The sequence below is a fragment of the Carlito syrichta genome, unplaced genomic scaffold (genome assembly GCF_000164805.1).
Source record: "Carlito syrichta isolate Samal-C Ts95f unplaced genomic scaffold, Tarsius_syrichta-2.0.1 Scaffold3053, whole genome shotgun sequence".
Lineage (NCBI taxonomy): Eukaryota > Metazoa > Chordata > Mammalia > Primates > Tarsiidae > Carlito > Carlito syrichta.
Window position 1 is genome coordinate 1 of NW_006947149.1, and position 8543 is coordinate 8543.

Genomic DNA, 8543 nt, shown 5'->3' on the forward strand with positions numbered 1-8543 from the left:
AACATCTCCCCATTCCTTGAGCCCCTGACTGTTCTGATGGCACCTCAGTCCCTATGTTTGGCATTTTCTAGAATGCTTTGAGATTAGGAATTTTATAGAGGTAGCTTTTGGGTCTGGCTTCTTTCCCTTACCAAAGGCATCTCAGATGCATCCATGCTCCTGCAGGGCCAATGACTTTGTCCCTTTTCTCATGGAGTTGGCTTCTATCCTGAGGGGCACAGCCATTTCTTTATGTCCCACGTGGGCGGGAACCTCAGTGGCCTCCAGGTTTTCATGCTTATGAATCAGGCAGTAAGTGTGGCATGCGGGCTGCAGGTGGACATGTTTGTTCCGATCAATGGGTGGATATCAAGGGTGCTGTAGGGTCCTGTGTCTAGTGTGTCTTTAGCTCCATGAGCTGTTGCTCCCCTGTCCTCCAGGGCAGCTGCCATTCTGCATTTCCATCAGAACGTGCCCGCGGTTGCACATTCTCCTCAGATTGGGCTGCTGTTGTCTTTCCAGGGAAGGGCCTGAGCCCCTGTGGGCCCCTGTTCCAGGTCTGGTCAGTACTGGAGAGCACTTTTCACCATGCAGCATGGTGTTGCGGGCTTCTGTGTGTCCTCTCAGGAGCCCCTTGGGTTCTCACCTACAAGCCCCAGCCTGATCCTGGGCTTGGAGCCCAGTAGGTGGTCAGTCCATGGTGGGTCGGTGTTCTGGTCCAGAAGAGCCCCGGTTGGCCATGTCTGCTCTCCTGTAGAACTCTTGCCTGTGGCCTGAGACCTCTCCATCCCCCTGGGAAGCCCCATCCCTTTTGATTTTTCCAATTGTCCTGGACTCTGTGGCCCCCACAGGCCTTACTTGATAGTGTTCCCCTTGAATATGATGTTGTTTGTAAAGGTACAGCTGATGTCGGTGTGAATTTGCCTTATGTGCTGGGAGGTCCTCCTGCCCCTTTCCTTCATGTTCTGTGGGGCAGGGCCAAGAGAAGGAAACAGCATCAGAACCCAGGAGACTCACTGCAAACACAGCTGCCATTACACACTCATGACTTCTCCACAGGGAGGGGTTTCTTCTACACAAATCTCTGACTTATGTTCCAAGCCAGGGAAGGTCACCTGATCCCAGCTCTTCTGGGGTGCTCACATCTCTATCTGCACAAGATGTAATATGGACCATCCCCTCCAAGTTCATCATTTTCAACCATTTTTTACTTCGTCATATCTCCTGGCATTTTTGCTGCCACCATAAAGACAATGTAATTAGTGAAGCTGCAGGCTTCTGGGAGCCACCCTTAGGTGCAGGCTAATGGGACTGAATTGGAAGAAGCCAGGGAAGGGCAGACCCTGGACTCTGATCAGGAGGGCTCCAGTGGCCTGGCCTGGTGACTGGAGAACACAGATACACTGAACTTTGGCAAGCTCCCAGCCTCCAGGCGGGATCCTAGTGAAATGCCTGAAAAATCCACATGTCTATATAACCCACAGAAACTGATATAAGCTTGCTAGCCATTTTAAGTTGCTTGCAGTTGCCTGCTTGAAAGACCCACCCCCACCCCGTGTAACCACAACTGTTCTTGGCCCCTGAACTGTATCTGATAACTTCTTCTCTGAAATCCCCTACTCCCTACATCCTGTTAAGCAAACAGCAGTTGGCCGATGACCAAACTAGGCAAGCAGATAGCTGCAAATTGTTCCATCCCTGACTCTGCAAATTGTTCTATCCCTCCCTGAAATGTAAACTGTAATTGCAAAAGCTATGGTTTTTTGTCTATAAAAGCCCCCTGCTTGCTTTTTTCAGGGTCAAGAGATTTTTAATGGGTTTAGCCCTCTCTAGGTCACTAGCTAATTAAAAGGACTCAAAATCTGATACTCTGCATGTTGGTATTTTATTTCTCACACTCCAGTCATAACATTAGCATCAATGTGCAGTGACCTTTGAACCCAAACTGTTGTGCCCAGTGGTGGGTTAGAGAGGAAAAAAATATGGAAGGAGAGAGTGTAGGGGTCAGGTATAGCAGGAAGTGTGGCATGGTGTGTCATACCTTCTTACCACTTCTCGTGCCCACAGGCCAACCCTGCCTCACAGACATTTCCCCCAGCTGCCCATTAGTGGGTCAGCATCACTTGAAGGCATGCTGGAACCTTACCTTCACCTTCAGGGCTCTCACAGGGGGCAGTCGTGACTCCCTGTAAGGTAACCAAGGCAGAGCTGAGGATCCAGGCCAGGAGCAGTCCCATCCTTTTGGGGTGCCATCACCATCTCCAGCCCCTCCAGGTCTTAGCCCAAGAGACAGAACATGGAAGGGTGAATGGGGCCTCCCTGCAGCTGACACCCAGGAGTGGCCAGGACACAAAGCAGAGAAACCTCAGGGCAGGCAGAGGCCTTTCAGACCCGTGGCGGTGGAAGCTGTCCTAGGGGCTCCCCTCCTTCCTGGAGGGAACATCTTCTGCAAAAGCTGAGACCATTCAGTCCTGAGATGGGACAGGGTGAGAGCTGGCCCCAACAGTGTTTCCCAGAAAGTGACTGTGTCCTCAGGCAAGGCCCAGAAGCCTGACCTGGATGATGGCCTGAGAACTGTTCAGAGCACTAAGCAGTGTAAGGGACCCTGGCTCCCCTTGCCCATGGCCCTCATTTGGGGTTAGCTCCTGCCTCTCTCTGCACCTGCAGTGGATTCTGCCTGTTCCCTGTCCCACCTCCCCCATTCTGACCAGCCCAGAAGACGTGACCATCTTTCTGACCCTTACTTGACCCTTGTCCCATCAGAACCTCTGAGCAAGACCCTTGCATCTGTCAACACTACTGCCTCATCCACTTTCTACCTGGGTTGCTGAGCCAGCAGGGGAGATACTGGGGGCAGGAATGGTGACCGAGGGCCTTCAGAAGCCAGCATGAACTCAAGCCCCATCTCCAGTAACATCCTCCTTCCACCCACTGTGGGAGCTGTGACATGGGGCAGCTAAGGTTATCTCCTCCCACCATCCTACACCAACTCTACCTCCCTATCTGCCCTCACCCCTGGGACTGACAGAACCTGCTGGAAGTAGAGTCTCCGAGGGCCCTGTAGAGTCAGGGTGATGGGTTGAAGCCCTTATGTGGAGGTTCCCAGATGAGTGCCTGCCCCAACCCCTGCCTGCATACAGTCCTCTCCAGACTGTTGGCCAACCTGAGGCCAGCGTCTTACGGGTGCTTCCCAGAGTCGCTCATCCCACCTCACCTCCCCCAGGCTGCTATCCCTCTTCATATGTGACCCATGTAGGAATGGACTGCAGGCTGGTCCCTGCCACCATGTCTCACGTCCCCTTTGAACAGCTGACCCAGGTTTCGGTCCCCTTCACTTGTAAGCTCTACCAACCACTTCCTTCCCTGAGATGCCCACTTAAGGCAAAAATTTGCTGCATCCAGGAAACTCATCTCACTGCAAGGGATGCACACAAACTCAAAGTTAGAGAATGGAAAATGAGTTTTCAGGTGAATGGATCACAAAAAGAAGGCAGAAGTCATGATCTTAATATCAGGCAAAACCTTTAAGGTATCAAAAATTTAAAAAGATACAGGACACTACATAGTGATAAAAAGTTCAATATATCAACAAGAATTATCCATCCTAAACATATATGCACCCAACACAGGAGCACCAGCATTTATAAAGCAACTACTAAGTAAACTAAGAAATATATTGACTCTCACTCTTTTATAGCTGGGAATTAAATTCCCTCCTAACAACCCTAGGATAGATCATTGGGGAAAAAATAAATCAACAAAGAGATCCAGGACCTCAACTTGAAGCTTGACCAAATGAACTTAATAGATACTTACAGAATACTCCAACCAACCACAGAACATACGTTCTACTCATCACCACATGGAACATACTCCCAAAATCAAGCCATAAATCAAACAAACAAAATTCTTAACATTGAAATACTGCCATGCACCTCCTTAGATCACAATGGAATTAAAATAAATATCAACACCAACAAAATTCCCCCCAAACCCACAAAGATATGGACACTAAATGGCATAATGTTGAACAACTCCTGTCTCAACACAGAAATCAGAACAGAAATTACAAGATTACTGGAAACAAACGAAAATGAAGAAACAGCTTACCAAAACCTCTGGGATACCATGAAGACAATACTAAGAGGAAAATTTGTATCTCTACAAACACACATCACGAAAATGGAAAGATCACAAGTTAACAGCCCTGGTCCCTCCTCAGCTCAAACACCTCCCATGGGTCCTTACTGCCCTAGGGTAAAGCCCAAATTTGGACTCTGAGAGAACTTGTGCTTGTCCTAGATGCCTGGTGATCAGCACAGAGAGGCAGTCAAGGTCTGGGACTCAGTGACAATACCCTGCTTCCAACCACCCATGCCCACTCTCTGAATCCTCATGGTCCCAACTGTCCACTGCTAGCTCTCAGTGAGGTTCAGGCAGACATGACAGCACAATTTTACTCCTGAAGATATGTAAAGGTAAGTGGAGGGGTCAAAGAGTCACTGAGGGCCTGAACTGAGCAACTCCAGCTGCAGCCAAAGCCTGCCTTCTGCACACAGAATCAGCTCTGGCTTCCTGTGGGGCTCTGTGGCATCAGGCAGCATGTGGAAGCAAAGCAGCATGAGTGCCAGGACCACCCTCACCTCATTCATGGTGAACATCTGGGGATAGACACGGAACTCTAACTGCACTCAGGACACTCTTACTGGTTCCATCGTGCCTGGAACATGACTCAGGATCTGCTGAGCCCACCCAGATGAGCTTGAAGGGTGGGATGGTGGGGAGACCTGGGACCCCCAAGGGGGCTTGCATATCCCAGGAGCCTACAGTAAGCTTTATCCCCAACTCACAACAGAAAACTGGGAGGGGAACTCTGAGCACACTGTGGACTCCATTGTTCCTACCCACACCCACTCTATGGACCTTTGTCCATAGCCTCTTGAGGTGGGATTGGCTGTAACTCTGACCACCTGCAAATCCTCTTCTCTTGTCTTTCCCCACTCTTGTGACCAGACACCCCACACTCATCACCACTTCAGACACATGCCATTCTCACTTGGGTCCTGCTGAGAAGGGAATAAACTCCAGAGGCAACATCTGAGTCAAAGCGGAAGGGGTTATAGGCCTGGAAGGAGGCAGAGACAGGCTTGCTGGGTGGGGTCTCCCAGGCCCATCAGCCTTGGAGAGACAGTTGTGTGTGTGGCAGGGGGAGGTGATCAGACTTCCCCAGCCAAAACCCTGCACCCTCTTCTTGGATGCCTGGAATGAACAAGTTTGGGGAAGTGGACAGCACCTCAGGGTCCAGCCATACTGCTGGATTGTGATGGTTCCCCAAAATGGAGATGAAACAGATAATACCTGTGGGAGAAAAGGGGCACTCAGGGCAAGTCCCATTACCTGAAGGACCACTCTTCCAGCCCAGAGGCCTTCTCCCCTTGACAGGGTGGGTACCTTTAGGGATGACACGGCCATCGGGAAACACAATGTTCTGAGTACAGCAGCAGGAGATGACTGGGACTGGGGGATGCAACTCAGACTCTCTTTGATGCACATGGTCAGGAAGGGCAGCTGGGCCAGGTACTCCCTAGGGGACCCCAATAGTTACCCAGGACCAAAAATATAATCCACCAGTCTCTCTGTGCCTAGTGAGACCCTTTCTCCCTATAAAAAAATGAAGTCCAGGTGGGTCAAATATTTGAGAAATAGAAAACCAGAAAAAAAATCAGAAAAGCAGAGAATTAGAAAAGTACCAGACAAAATTAAGACAAGTATTTAAAAAAGCTTTTCTAAGAAAAACTCAACATCTAAAAGCCAACTGCAAAAAGACAACAGATTTGTATGAAAGGCAGTGTGGGAGTGCTTGCTGAATGAAACCTGGCTGAATGAAGTAGGTGTTCTGGACAAGAGATGGATGATTCTTACCCCTAGGTGTCCTTAACGAGTCCTGGACTGGACAGTAGGAAAGGAATTAGGGTGCAGAAGAGCAAACATCCAAGGAGTGAAGATGTTCAAAAAAGTTATATTTCAGTGATAAAAGAAGGGAGTGGAGGGAAAGTTTACTTATTGAACACATGCTAAGTGGCATCAAATCTTGTCACCAATTAGCAGCCCTGATCTTTCTGTCCTCAAAGCCTGCAACCTTTCCCCTGTTAGCCAGGCTGAGTACCAGGCCTTGCCTCTGGTCTACGTTTCTATTCCCACCAACCAATAATGGGCAGAAGTGACAAAAACAGCTTCCTCCTCCCCACCTGGGGAGCAGAGCCTGTGAGGGGGCGCAGGAGGAGAGCTTCAGGCCCTGCACTCACCATTCAATCTCTGTAGTCTCCTGGTCTTTCACAAGCTTCTGTACCTCCTGCTGACAGCACTCCTGGTGTTCTGGATGCTTTGCGAGGTGTTATAGGACCCAGAAGAGGCCACTGGCTGTAGTATCATGGCCTGAGGAGCAGCAGGCAGGTCTGAATCTCGGGGCTACATCACACCAGAGGGTGGACAGGACTCACACATTGAAGCCACCATGGAGGATGGGGGAGGAGGAAGATGAGCAGAATGGAGTGGCCTAGGATTTGCCCACCACATCCTTGGGATGGAAAGACCCCTGACCACACTGTAGTTTACACCGGGATCCTTACCCTCAAACATGAAGGTGTCAGCTTATGCTCTTATGTTCTCATCTGACAACTCTTTCTCATCTTCATCCTGGAGAGAAGGCATGACCCTTCAGAACACACGAGTTCTCAGACTCCTGAGTCTAACCTGAGATAGTCTCTGATGACCTGTGGCCTCTCCAGAAGCCCAAACCCACCCTGCCCTCCTATATCTCTCGGGGTCACTTTTGCTATGGACCTAACCCTCAGGCTTTCTCCCTCAATTTCTTGCCTATTACTTTGTCTCTGGTGGGAGGAATCCTCGATCCTTGAATATGTTCATATTTCCACATCATGAGGACTGTCAGAGAAAATGTTACAGACAACCTAGGCTACAGGATGTTCGAATGCCTTGGAGGTTAGAAGTTAAACATTGCTCCAAAGATATCTGCTTACATTCCAGGATGGTAAATACAGAGAAGCTTATCTGTCACCCCTGAAGGCATTTGAGTTGTAAACCAACAGAGGTTGCCATCTCAACTGGAGAGGAGTAGTTTATACTACAGAACAAAACATGTGCTCTCTCTCTCTCTCTTTCTCTTCCACCCCCTCCCATGAAATAAGAAGGGGAAGATGTTCTAGCTGTTCTATATAAGCCCCAAGACTCATAATGTGGCGGCTCCTCCCCTGCGGTGCCAATTCTGGTGCACTTACAGATAAAAGCATTGCATTGCCTAGGAGAAATATGGGAGTAGGGTCCAGCACTGCAATATTACTCTGGCTGTTGTTGATGCTGTGAATAATAAATAGGTTGTTTTGATTCAAGGCTTTGGTGCATCTGGAGCATAGACAAAGAAATACATAGACTTAGGCAAATATATATTTATATTTGTGTATATATATGGGACAGAATAACTTACAAACTTGTAACTAGATAGAGTAAAATCTATCTTAGGTTCTTCACTGTTTCAAACTTAGCCATCCCCTGCTGGCTGTATCCATCCCTCCCTTTCTCAAGCATCTTCTGTGAATCTCCAGTGCCCTCTGGATCAAATCCAAGTTCTTTGATTTGATATTTAAAATCAAGCTACATTCTACCTTTTGAATCCAGAACCCAGAGAAGCCTCAACAGGAGCACATCAATGAAGTTCAAAGTCTTGGACTTGGTCTTGGTCTTGAGGAAGTCAACAACACCCTGAGTGGGGAGGGTATGGTGCCACTCCTGGATGATGTCATCTGTGAAGTCATGTACCAGGTTGCGGGCTTTGTGGAGGCACCACCCAACAAGTGTGAGACAGTACAGGAAGTTCTCCTGGACCTGCTGGTTTCTTTTTTCAGCATGGGCACTGAGCTCCAGTGGCAGTATATTCACTGAGCTTCCTGCAGGATGAGGGATTGATGGAGGAAAATACTTAACATACCTGAAGCCCAAGGAGTACCTCTTACCAACCAACAGAATATGTCTCACCTCAGGGAACTGAGTATCCAGAAAGAGATGACCCAACAGATACATAGTGAGGATCAGCTATGAGACTTGACTCTCCAAACTCTCTTCTTTCCTGCATCCCATCCCTGTGAGCTGTCTGCATGCCCCCAGGCATCCAGAGCATGATTTAAACATCATGCCCATTTTCTTTCTCTCTCATCCAGTATCCAGTCCTGCTGCTTTTTCTTCCTCAAACTGTCCACACAATTCAGACCTCATCCTCTTCCAATTTGCCCATGACCCAGCCCCACTGCCTTCTTGATTCGATGTCAGTTCCATCTAGTGTCTACCTGACAGTCCTTCACAGAACTCTGCTCTAGCCAAGTTTATCATCTGCTCAATTACTTTTTATGGCTCCCTGGAAAGATCATGATAACATTAATACCACTTTGTTTTGCTTTTCAATGTCATTAAGATCTATTCCCTGTATACCTCTACAACTTCACTTCTACCATATTGCACATGCTTTGCTCATCTCTTGACTGCAATCCCAA

The 8543-nt window shown here is 48.6% G+C and overlaps 1 pseudogene; it reads right to left on the reverse strand.

The window, feature by feature from the left end:
• Positions 1-2125: 2125 nt before the first annotated feature.
• Positions 2126-7943, reverse strand: LOC103261730 (annotated as a pseudogene).
• Positions 7944-8543: the final 600 nt, after the last annotated feature.